Source organism: Hesperophylax consimilis, chromosome 19 (assembly GCF_061612785.1).
Source record: "Hesperophylax consimilis isolate HC1 chromosome 19, BYU_Hcon_1.0, whole genome shotgun sequence".
NCBI lineage: Eukaryota > Metazoa > Arthropoda > Insecta > Trichoptera > Limnephilidae > Hesperophylax > Hesperophylax consimilis.
In genome coordinates, this window is record NC_142854.1 from 17899731 (window position 1) to 17913666 (window position 13936).

At 34.9% G+C, this 13936-nt stretch overlaps 1 protein-coding gene across 3 annotated transcripts in view; it reads left to right on the plus strand.

The window, feature by feature from the left end:
* Window positions 1–13936, plus strand: part of Eip74EF (Ecdysone-induced protein E74) — a 491406-nt gene that overhangs the window by 429250 nt on the left and 48220 nt on the right. The window lies entirely within an intron of this gene.

The window sequence follows — 13936 nt, forward strand, 5'->3', positions numbered from 1 at the left end:
TAAAAGAAATACAAACATTTCCGTACCACTAATAACCAATTGACAATACTTAAAAATCATCCAACTGCCATTACAGAAAGTGGAAATGCCGCTTGTGGCATAATGTAACACTCAAAAAATCAACATTTTTATTCTGAGATTGATGAAATTTTGCACTTTTGACCTTCAAAACGGGAAAGAGGTCAATTTCTTAGAACGATTTTGCAGCAGAATTTCGATTTTTCTTGATGAAATTCTGCACACTTGACTTTCAAATTTGGAGGAAAATTACTGTCTGAATCTGATTTAGAAAAATTCCGTATTAGCTCCGGGAAACGCCAGAGACTTCAACTAGTCAACAAATAAAATATAAGCAATCAGAAGGTGCGGGTTCAATTCCCGTCGGCCGCATAAATTTATTAGTTGTTCTCGGAAGATTTTTTCAATTTATATTAATATTAATGTTTTTTCGTTAATATGACCTCATTAATTCAGTTAATTTAAGAAGCGTTGACCTGATCATGGAAACTGTAATACTGTCCGAAACGTTAGCACAAATAAGGTGAGGAAGCGCACAATACAGTCAGTAACTACCACGATACTATTTTGCCGCGCGAATATTATATCACATCTCAGATATTTTTTTAATTTTTTGGTTTCTTTTAGTTAATCGCTTTGAAATTCTTATTAAATCTAAAAACTTGTATTAAAAACTCTGTCAAAAATTAAGGTTACAAACAAAAAAAATCAAAATAAATAAAAATAGCCAAGTACTCCATCATTACAAGACGGAGTTTTTCAAATATTGTCAGATTTACTTTCAAAATTCTTTAAAATAATAAAATAAATGTACATTAATTTGGTCCTTCGAGCCGGATTTTTTTTAAACCCGGGAATGTTTTCTTTATTTATCCCTCACCATTTTAATGATTACACACACTTTTATATGTTTTAATTTTATTATCTGAATAAATTAATGCATTAAATAGAAGGGTTGATACGAAAAAACGTTTAACAACAGAAGTCTAGTAGAAGAATAATCATTATTATTAAAGGAAGCAATGCAAGTTCAAATGACCGGTCCGGCAAGGAACCGGTTATTTGACCCTATACCATTGTCAGCTATTTTCTCACATTCGGGCTAAACTGACCGCCGCGACACGACTTTTATGCAAAATGCAGTTCTAACCTCCTTTTGTGTTGATGCACTTTTGTGTGTCCGGTATGCGTTAGCTCTTGCACCAAAGGGGTGGGCTCACCATTATGGGATGTTATTTTTATAATACCCCGTCAAAGTAATCCTAAAGTCTGACAGCTGCGAAATGGGTTAGCTTTAATTTTTACAAATTTTGATTTGGTAAAGTATTTTCCTGGGTAATCTAAGTAAGCATCGTCGATAGATAAAGGATTTTTCGATAATTTCGGAAACTGGACATCGTTCCCGAGTTCGACCACAGATCTCTAACGTACCAACAATAGTTCAAGTCCAATAAATTAAGAACACACACAGGACGAATTGTTACACAGAGTTCGAACAATTCATTAAATTTAAAAGTTCATTTGCAAGTTCTATTCAAGTTCTGTTATTATTTTCGCACTGTGAAGCAACTGGCTCATAATTGTGTATTAACAGAACTTGAACAGGACTTGAAAATTAACTTTGAAATTTGACGAATTGTTCAAATTTCAAAGTTGATTTTCAAGTTCTGTTATTATTTCAGTATTGTGAAGCTACTGGCTAGTAATTGTATAGGAATTGAACTTTAATATAATCTTCACAGAACTTTTAAATCCACTTTGAAATTTGATGAATCGTTCAAATTCTGTAAAACAACCCGTCCATAGACTTTGTGAACTGTTGTCTGTTCGTATGAAAATAAAGTACACGTGCATAGTAATAATGACAATAACAAAATTATGTTCTTATATATTCTTATCACTTTTTAAATCTAACACAACCTAAATAGATATGATATGGGAGTATTTAACGGCTAAATTTGGGGGTATCGTTCCGTGATGCGATTCGCGTTTTTGACAGCGGTACAAGGTCCATAATCAGGACAGATAACCTTAACTAAATAAAAATAAAACAGATAAAAGTCATATTCAGAATGGATGGTAATCTCAGCATCGCCCTTGTGAAATACCACTCTTCAGAATCGAAACGTTAATTTAAATGGCTTAAACCGTGTCTGGTGACCAGATTTGAACAGTCATGCACGTCGCAACCTTCATCTTTCCCATCTCCTTCCCTTTCTCAGTCCCTTCAGTCTCACAACATACCTCAATCTGAGATGCCGTAGTCTGACTTGTGCCAGACGAGTGAGGGCAGTTGGGACTTTTATGCGATATTCACATCAAAATAAAAGGAAATGTTGTTAAAGTAGGTTGTAAGGAGAACATATGATGCAAATGTGAATGTTAGCAGAAGTCGGGGACTCCAGAGGAAGACTAATGAATCAGATACTTGAGTCGGGCCATGTCAAAAGCTAGAATAATAGAAGAGCATGTATGAGACGATGTATGAATGTGAATATGGCAAGACCGAGTTGTTTGGTGGTCCGCCCTCTCTGCCTACTCTTGTGGGGCAACGGCGTGATGGTTAGTTAGTTAATTGTTAGGATAGGTGAAAAATAAACAAAACTCAAACAAAAATGACATAACTAGATAAGAAACCCAACTACAATTGTCCTAAAAGGTTTCCGATAATTTATTTCCTGTATCCTTTCCAACATCCTACTTCCACGGTAAAGAAATCATCCCCTATTTCAATATAAGCTGCAAACTGCTAATGCATTCAAGAATGTGCACTCCCTTTGTGCAGACTGACCGTGCGACCGGTGTATCTCCATCCGAACCTGTTCGATCCAAGCCTACACACCAACCCTTAAATACCCCTCACCTTGTGTCCCTATTCCGGGAATTCAACAAGGGATGAAAAGGCTTGCCTATTTATGTAGGCCCGGAAACACATTTATCGGAAATGTACCCTTAATTTGCATCTTGTTTCGGTTTGTGTTACGAATCCACATTCCTAATTTCTTTCGATTTAAAACAAATTTCTCTATATTATTTTGGTCCTTCGAACCGGATTTAATTCAACAACTTCCATTAAGTCCCCGCATACGTATTTATAGCAAATTTCTCGTTAAGTCTTTTAGTTTTTGAGTTCCAAAAAATACATGTTATTTTTTAAGATAATGTCTATACATTTGTTATGCTGAAACTTTAATTATATGAAATTCCCTCGATAGAAAAAAATCCCAAAATAAGCTCCGAAAATTATAAAGAACACGTTTTGTTCTATTATTTAATATGTTCTAGGTATGAAAAAAATCACACTGTATCTTTAAATGTAACTAAAGCATTCGTTGAGAGAGTTTTGCTCTACTTTAAACGATTCGTGTTTTATTAAATATTTTGTCCATTTTCGCTCTAATATTCGTATTTACCTATCTTCCTTTCAAACCATCTTTGAACGCTTACTCCCGGGCCTTAAGTTTTTATGCTCTTAAAATACATGTTATGCTGTTTTTAAGATAATCTCTTTTTCACGTCACCTCCACGTCTAGAAAAGGCAAGCAATTTAATTCAAACCGTCCTTACTTTGGATTGTCCTGTCCTAGGAAGAACCAAAACACATAGAGCACACCTAATTACGTAGGCGATTGAAATTCATGAAAATCCTGTTAATATTAATAAAAACGACGTGGCTAAGCTCAATATTTCTTGGTGTCCAGCAAATTTTGACAGCTCCACTAAAACTAAACGCAGAAAATCAATTTGAATTATACTGGAGGATTGGAGTTGGCGAAACGGTATCGCATCTACATTAATAAGTACAAACTTCACCAACATCTTTACAAATCTGCCATGGACACTGTAATGCTGTCCAAAACGTTGGCCAAAGTGGAAGGTAGAGTAACACGTCATAGTACACCAAAAATAACTTACTGCAATCTCAAGTCATATCTCGATTTAAGTCGTGTTTTCTTTAAGATTTTAACAACAGTCGCTTACGCCTTTTGATTGCAATTTTTTTTATATTATTGTGCTACCTCCATCAACCTTTTTACATATCTCCCTTTCAAACCATCTTCTTCTTCTTTTTTAACGCTTAAAACGGAGCATTAAATTTATGTTGTTTTTTGGCTTTATTTTGAGGGTACTCCAGAACAATTATATTTTAAAAGCTTCTATCTGCTATAAAAATACTTGATCACTCAAATTTTTTCAAAAGTAACGCATATATATCACATATTACTTAGCTTTTTTTCAATTTGAAAGCTTCTGGGTTTTAAGGTCTCTTCGCCGTTAAATAAAAAGAAAAAATCCTGCAAAAAAAGCAAGAGTCCAGCAATAATACTGATTTATGCTTACCGACATTACTCCAACCCCTGCATGCTATTTACCACAGAATAAAGGACATAACAAGAAATGTATTGTGGGCGTATTTCGTAAGCCAATAGTCTGACCATTCTTTGCTTAAATTTCAAGTACAGAACTGTGTGTTCATCATCAATATGAAATATTAATATTGGATCAAATTGGGTGGCGATATGCGATGTCAGGAGTCTAAGCACGGTTCAATCGATAGGCGTAACTACCGATGATTTTATATCGATTGCACGGTTGCACTATTGATATCCAGACCGATGTAGATAACGCAATAATTCAGAATTCGATATACACTGGCGCATCTCTCTATGAATTGACAATAGGCTCTGCGGTACCACGCGCCACTCCAGGTAACGGTTTACAGAGAAGTCCATGTGAGACTTTTCTGCGCGTCGGCCTGGGTACCGCCGCTCCGAAGAGTACGTGTGACAGAGCCTATTCCTAAACGTCAAACGGCTACGTAAATGTTAAAAATACTAATAAATCGACAATTTCGAATTGAAATTTTAACATTTAAATATTGAAGACAATATTAGTGATTTTTAAACGCAAATCTGAAACAGAAAAATCAGAAAAGGAAACGGTCACATCTGGGACTCGAACCCAGGACCCTTGTCTTTCCGGGACAATGCTCTACCAACTGCGCTAATGGGACCCTTTAGACCCTTTAGGGTCCCATTAGCGCAGTTGGTAGAGCATTGTCCCGGAAAGACAAGGGTCCTGGGTTCGAGTCCCAGATGTGACCGTTTCCTTTTCTGATTTTTCTGTTTCAGATTTGCGTTTAAAAATCACTAATATTGTCTTCAATATTTAAATATTATAATTTGAGGTTTTACTCAATAAGTTATTCCAAAAAATAATGAAATTTTAACTTTAATATTCATTGGCAGTCCGCAATTAATTGTCATTGTCGTTAAGTCTATGGATCGTGCATACGATTTCTTTCAGTTCTAAGAGCTTCAGTTCACCCCCATTCATTAATAAGCCAGTTAACGTCATTATCCGAACAGCTTAACCGACACCTTGGAGGCCGCGCTAAGAGAAGCGGCATTTGTCTACCGACTACCGGATACATATTGTGACCGTGTTCGCAAATATCGCCAACTGAACATGACGGATTTCGTCAATATCGTATTGATAATGGGGCTTTATCGATCATCCGTGCTAAGCCTCCTGGCAAGTGCAAGAAAGACATAGAGCCTGCTAAATGTGCTAGAACCATAAGGTTCAGAGGCAACATCAGTTACCATTCAAATGGACACGGAAGGCATTTCTAGTATCTTTTCTCTATTCAGTGCTATTTACGTACATAATTTGGTGCATCATAACAGGTTGCCTATAGAGAATTTCAACCCAATACACGCAACATCAGGATGTTTAAGATTCAAGTATTTTTATATTTCCTATGGTAGTCGTTAATGGAATATTTTGCCGTTTTTTTAGCAGTGAACTTTGTTAAAATTATTAATGCGTTGCGTGTTAAATTTGTGCAATAACTACATTTTTGATTGATTTGTTCATTACACGCGTAATTTTTAATAATGTTTTCATTTGAGAATCAATTATTGCTTTAATCGTAATCTCGTTCTATGGTAGTTTATTTAAACCTTTTTTAATCAGTTTTTTAAGTCGCTTTTTAACGGTTTATTTTTAAATATGCATCTGTGACTTTTATCTATGCATTTCAAAGACAGGCGAAACATTCATCATGCGTCAACATGGAATTCATTGATTATTAAAAATAATATTCTTTACTATGATACCAAATATCTGTAGTTTAGTGAAGCAGTAAAAACTTTCAAACATTGAGCTCTGGCGTCATAAAATTTTCATAGTTTTTTTAATCGGTAATTTCTAGGTCAGCGAAACTGTATTAATCCCGCATGACAGAAAATGAGATTAGAACAGACATCAAATTATTGAATTGTTTTTTAAGTAATGTTGAAATTCTAGCGAAGTCGGGTCTAACGAGAACGCAAGCAAAAGAAAAGTGCGCAGTCGCTCGCCTCTTACCATGCGCAGAAAGGGCGTGATTTACAAGTAGTGGAGAAGCAGTCGACTTAAAATTAGTTTGAATTAAATTTTTTAAATTAAAAATTAAAAATAATGGACAGAAGAGACATCTCTGGTCAGTTTTGTATAGATTTTGCTCTGCAGGTGAGTGATAACGAATTACAGTCATCTTTGCATTAATCAGATGGATTCATCCGAATTATATCGTTTGTCAAAAGAGGTCGATTTAAGACTAAAATGATGAAAATATTTTTTGTCACAATTATGTGACAGTACTTTAGAATTACAATGTGTTGATTCTTTTATTATTCTAAATTTCACTCTCTTGAGAGCTGGTGGTGACAGATTATAATTTCATACTGCGAATGCAAACATTATTGTGCCGATCACCAGTCCGCTGCCGAATTTGAAGATTGAGGAGCTAAACTCAATGCGAGTGATATTTCTGGTGAGTCTTCTGTTTTTATGTAATTGGTGGCTGGATTATAAGTTGTTACTTCTCCTGCAGAGTGAATCTAATAATCAACCATTTTTTTTTCATAGGGAATTAATTTCCCTGATGGTCTGTGCTACTTACAAGCCAGTTCATCACCAAGTAGTTCGCTAGCTTTCGTTGGTGGTTGATGCTTCGCTTTATTCCGGACGACGAACGCCTCTTCTAAATTCGAAAGTAACCGTCCAAAATGTAAAATTTCAATTTATAATAATAGTAATTGTAATGGTGGCTATTTATTGGTCATCACATATTGGTCATATTGGACCCTAGACCTTCAGCCTCCTTGCATAATAAACACCTCTTGACACTTTTCCAGACTTCTCGGAAATGAATTATTCAAGATAATATGTTCGTTGGAGAAATATATTACATTATGGTGACTTAAGTCCCCGTAGTAAGCGTTTAAAAACGTTTTGAAATGGAGATATGTAAATACGAATGTTAAAGGGAACACGCTAATATTTAAAAAAATGATAATAATTAAGCGAAAATTGTGAAAATATTTAATAAAACACGACTCGTTTGAAATACAGCAAAAAAAAATTCGGCAAATGCTTTAGTTGCATTAGATACATTTTTATTTTTTCATGCCTATAACATATTTAATAACAGCACTAAAAGTGTGGTTGTTTCGCGAGATTTTTCTATAGAGGTAATTTCTTATAATTATCATTTTGTCATAACAAATGTAATATTATCTTCAAAAATATATATATATATATTTTTTTTTTTGGAACTAAAAACTTAAACAGTTTTAGAGGAATATGTTATAAATCGGTAGAAATCAGGATATGTGAATTAGTAACGCAAACCGACACAAGATGCAAATTAAGGTCGCATTTCCGATAAATGTGTTTCCAGGCCTATATAAACAGACGAGCCTTTTAATAAGCTTTCTGTATTTGATGCCATCTCTCTCATATAAGATGTTATCTCGGAAGACAGGTAATAACGAAAAGACATTGGACAATCTTGCACGCTCTTATATAACTTCGTCTGTCTTTGATGCCATCTCGCTCGTACAAGATGTTGTCTCGATAACGAAGAGACACTGGACTATCTTAATTTTGCACGCTCTTATATAACTACGTCTGTCTTTGATGCCATCTCGCTCGTACAAGATGTTGTCTCGATAACGAAGAGACACTGGACTATCTTAATTTTGCACGCTCTTATATAACTACGTCTGTCTTTGATGCCATCTCGCTCGTACAAGATGTTGTCTCGATAACGAAGAGACACTGGACTATCTTAATCTTGAACGCTCTTACATAACTACGTCTGTCTTTGATGCCATCTCTCTCGTACAAGATTTTGTCTCGATAACGAAGAGACACTGGACTATCTTAATTTTGCACGCTCTTATATAACTACGTCTGTCTTTGATGCCATCTCGCTCGTACAAGATGTTGTCTCGATAACGAAGAGACACTGGACTATCTTAATCTTGAACGCTCTTACATAACTACGTCTGTCTTTGATGCCATCTCTCTCGTACAAGATTTTGTCTCGATAACGAAGAGACACTGGACTATCTTAATCTTGCACGCTCTTATATAACTACGTCTGTCTTTGATGCCATCTCGCTCGTACAAGATGTTGTCTCGATAACGAAGAGACACTAGACTATCTTAATCTTGCACGCTCTTACATAACTACGTCTGTCTTTGATGCCATCTCACTCGTACAAGATGTTGTCACGATAACGAAGAGACACTGGACAATCTTAATCTTGCACGCTCTTATATAACTACGTCTGTCTTTGATGCCATCTCGCTCGTACAAGATGTTGTCTCGATAACGAAGAGACACTGGACTATCTTAATCTTGCACGCTATTATATAACTACGTCTGTCTTTGACGCCATCTCGCTCGTACAAGATGTTGTCACGATAACGAAGAGACACTGGACAATCTTAATCTTGCACGCTCTTATATAACTACGTCTGTCTTTGATGCCATCTCGCTCGTACAAGATGTTGTCTCGATAACGAAGAGACACTGGACAATCTTAATCTTGCACGCTCTTCTATAGTAACTATATTGTCTGTCTTTGATTCCATCATCTCTCTCATACAAGATGTCCGTAGCAAATTTGTTACAGTTATTGACGAAGTAAAAGGGCTAAAAATCTTTGAAAAGTAAACAAAAATGACACTCAATATGCCAGAAATGTAATTATTTTATCACCCTGACCCCGACTATTCAGTGATAATACAAAACAGCTTCATTTTCATCGAGAAATCCCATTGATGTGTCAATACAATCGCACAACGGGATCAATATATTCCACATCTTGGGGTTGCCGAATAGACCGGTGTCGAAAGTCTTAGGTCGCCAAGGGTCACACTCGACCAAGGGTCATCTGACGTATCATTGAAATGAGTTACGGACCCTTATTGTCCGGCAGCAAAGGGGTTACCCTTAAGGGATCAAAGATGTCATAACCGGTATTCCTATAAAAATTTTAATGTTATTTATTGTAATCTTCTAACCGGGATGCTTTAAACGAAAGGGTCAAACATTTAAACAGTTAAAAATAACGACACTATTCGGCTATTAGTTTACTTAGCATGGGAATCTTCGTGGATAGATTTTAAACAACGGGGTCCACTGATATATTAAATTATTTAAAAAAAATAAGGAATGTAGTATTGAACAAAAGTTCAGAAAGAAAAACCGCGGCATTAGTGCAGGAAGCAATTTTATTAAAACTAAACATATTGACATATCGAGCATGGAGGTTTTAAAGATACATTCAACGTGCATTTCATACAAATATGTTTTGGTGGATAAATGATAAAAAGTAGAGAAAAATCGTGAAAATGTTTTGTAATCGAGTCGAAAAATTTTTTTTCGGGCGCTTTACATTGCTAACGCTCTCTAAACCTTATGAGATACATCAAAATAATGTACTACGGAATTGTATATCTCAAAAAGGCCTACAGAAAAGTCAGGGGTTGTATATGTCTATCTCTTAAGGATAACCCCCAGTAACGCCGTGTACACCTCAGCTAGTATATAAATAAACTAATACGTTAAAATCTTCACCTTCATTGAATTGTGGAGAGTAAAAAAACAACGTAGTTACATCATATGTAATTCACAAAAACCAGCACATAATGTGAAGATTTAACTGTCCTATATTTCAGACCACATGCCATACATTACTGTATAATCAGTTATAACCAGTTCCATACAGCTCTGTGGACCTCATGAAGCAATTCGCTTGACCCATTGGCCATTGTACAATAAGATCGAGGTTCGAATCCCAATTGTAGCATTCTTTGCTTGTGGGAACCGCTCGGACTCGAGGGTGATTAGTCAATGAAATCGGACAGAATAAAGACTTATATTAAATAACACGAACTCGTGTTGTTGTGCGAAATGTTGACAGTTCGAGGGGATTATTTCACTTCATTTTAAGATGATCCAACATATAAGAAATTTTGTCTCTGACTTTCGCAGTTCTTTTCGTCTGACTTGGTGACAACCATATCTCTTTATATTAATTAAATGTATCAAAACTCTAAGATCTAAGAATTATATCTGACTTAATATTTATGTTCAAAATTGTATATAGTTGTATAGACAGCCCGTATTTATTAACCTTATTGAATTTCATATACCTACGAGAGCTACTCTTTCCAAAATCATGTTTAAATGTTGTAACAATACCAGGACTGAACATTTCAAACCTAGGTAGGTTACATGAAGTTAGTAAGAGATATGCAGATGTGGCGGAATTAAAACTACACCATTAAAATCATCACTATCATTGTCAAATCCAATTCTTTTACCGCGTGAAGTTATCATCATAACAGAACTGAAAAGACTATGCAATAATACAATAGCGTATTATCCAAGGTAGATATTTTCAGTTGCGAACCTACCAAATACAAGAGGTCCTTAAAAGAATATTTCTCTGATGGTTTGTGGATAATGTTATGTCTCTATTGTTTATATTTTTATTATGATTTGATTTATATCTACATCCTCTCTCCATGGCTGTAAATTTATTGATAAATGTTTTGTTTTGTAAATTTTTCGTTTTATATAATTTTTTGTTTTTTAGAAATTTTTGAATGGGTGCTATCGACTTCAAATTTCAACTTAATCATTAAAATCATACATTTGAATTTGAGTTACTTAGGATCGTTTATACCTGCCAGATAGATAGGTAATTATAGGCAGATGTAAAGTGGTGTGGATGCAAATACTAGGTGAAAGGTGTTCACTTCACTTTCTTCCTGTCCCGTGACAATACTTCAATGCCCGTGACACAATATCGTTACCCCTTCGAAAGTTTCGATAACTTTGTTTGCACCCTTATACAGCGCTATCCGAAAGTAATGGTCAATTTGTTTAAAAAAAATAATCATAATTAAAGTTAAACATTCCGAGGTTACGAATAATCTGACAATATTTGAAAAACTCTTACTTAGCCAGTACTCGAATTGAATCCACGAAGCCGGGATGTATTTAATTTATCTATTTTTTATCTGTATTATTCACATCTGATGAATTTTATCGACGGTAATACAGAATTTTTTAACTATCCCGCAGCCAAGTGGGGGAGTAGGTAGTAACCAAAATTACTATCCTCCTTACATTAGCTTAAATACTTGACATATCATTTTAGTATTTTACGTATTTCTGCGCAAACACATAAGTTACCATTAATAATTGACTGAATAATTGGGATTTCTATAGAGTAAAAACCCATAAGACAGAAAAAAGCATGGGGTCGTCGGAAGACCCACTTGGTTACAGACGTTTTATTTGGCATCTTGGCCTGTCAAGAGTTAGACGCAAATTAATAAACCGATTTGGAGTTTTTTTGGAGCTTAAACAGCCAAATTTCTTTGATTACGAGAACTGGCATTATGAAATTTTCCCAATTTTATCCATCTAAAATTGTCAGTTCAACGCAAATGTTTTTAACTCGCAATTTTATTTCCATTATGAGCTACAAAGCTTTAAATGATCAATTTAAGTGTCGAATAATAAGACAAGAAAAATAGGGTTAACAGTCATGTAATCGTTAGTGGTTGTCTTTCCAAAGAAAAATTAAAGAAAGAAAACGATATCAAACAATTCTTCTTCTTCTATCTGAGTTTGTCCTTCTTAATCTTAGCATAATTATTATTTTACTTCTTTTGGTCAGTTTTTTCTTCATATTTTGACGAGGAATTAGCTACTTGTGTACACCTTAATAGATACCTACAATGCAGTAAATGCATAGTGGATTTTACATTTTTTTATTTATTTGTGTGCATTACTTTCTTCCATATGTGTATGTAGAATGCGCGCGCACCTACGCATAGACAAGGTGCAAATCAGAAAAAAAATTACAAATACACCATTGTTATTATTGGTTATGTATCTTTTTTTGTTTAACTCCCAGGGGTTCGGAACCACAGAAAAATTCGTCTTATTTATAAAATTATATTCTATTAAATTGTTGGCGCTAGCAAAAAAATTCCCCAAGAAGCGAAGCTAGCAAACCACAATGGAGTGCTGGTGCCAACCCTGATGTATTACAGTGAGGCATTGAATTAGACCGAATGCTGTAGAAATGAGATCCATGAGACGTATGTATGGTAAAATCAAGTATGATCGTGTGAAATGTAGAGGTTCGCAAATAAATGGTTGATTTAAGCGTATGAAAAAAGAAAAAAGTGTGAGGAGAATATTACATATATAGATAGTTTCGACATTTAATTCGTATTCGGCTGCTGTAAATTTTAAAAGATAATGTACAATCCAATTTCAGAAAAATGCATGTGTGTATAATTGGCACCAAAAGTTGATATAATGTACTGTCATCGACAACGAGTCTACCTGCAGAGTTTCAGCTCTATCGGATATCGGGAAGTGGATTAATTTCCATTTCCAAGATTAGCAGCACTCATTCATCCACGAAAACAAAATCGAAATTCAAATCGAATAATATTTATGCTTGTGTTCATAAACTGATAAAATTCTCCAAATTCAAATCGAATAATATTTACGTTTGTGTTCAAAAATTATAAAATTCTCCAAATTCAAATCGAATAATATTTACGCTTGTGTTCATAAACCGATAAAATTCTCCAAATGTTCCAAATTCAAATCGAATAATATTTACGCTTGTGTTAATAAAATGATAAAATTCTCCAAATTCAAATCGAATAATATTTACGCTTGTGTTCATAAACCGATAAAATTCTCCAAATGTTCCAAATTCAAATCGAATAATATTTACGCTTGTGTTCATAAACTGATAAAATTCTCCAAATGTTTCAAATTCAAATGATAATATTATAAAAGTTGTTCCAACTCTGAAAATCAATCCTAAAGCACCACATTGCATGAGTGTCCGAAATTTGGAACATAACCCTAGATTTTTTCTTGGCGGCAATATATCCCTACCTGATTTTTTTTCTATGACTATTACTATTTGGGTAGGTACTCCGTCCATCCACATTTCCATATCTCCGCATTGTGCAAACAACAATGCGAACGAACCCCTTTGAAGTGTGCAAGGTGCCTTTTTTTCATCCTTCTCTGGTGCAATACTTTCGAACCATAGAGATGGTATGAATCAGTCAATCGATACCTACTAAAATCTCGATATTGTTATAATTTATATTATTTGAATTGACTGCGGAAATAAGGATTCTCTTATGATGTAATTTTTCGAACGTACAATAAATAATAATTTTATTGTTACTTTAATTGATAATGTACATAATTTTAACTAAATAACTAACCATCACGCCGTTTCCCCCTCAGGGGTAGGCAGAGAGGACGGAACGCTAAACAACTCGGTCTTGACACACACTTCTTGCCTCATTCACATTCATACATCGTGTCACACATACTCTTCTATTATTCTGACTCTTGACATGGCCCGACTCGAGTAGGTATCTGATTCACTTGATCGTGCCATGTCTTCCTCGGACGTCCCCGACTTCTGCTACCATTCGCATTTGCATCATATATCCTCCTTACACTCCTATCTTCGCTCATTCGCTCTACATGCCCAAACTATCTAAGCGTACCTTT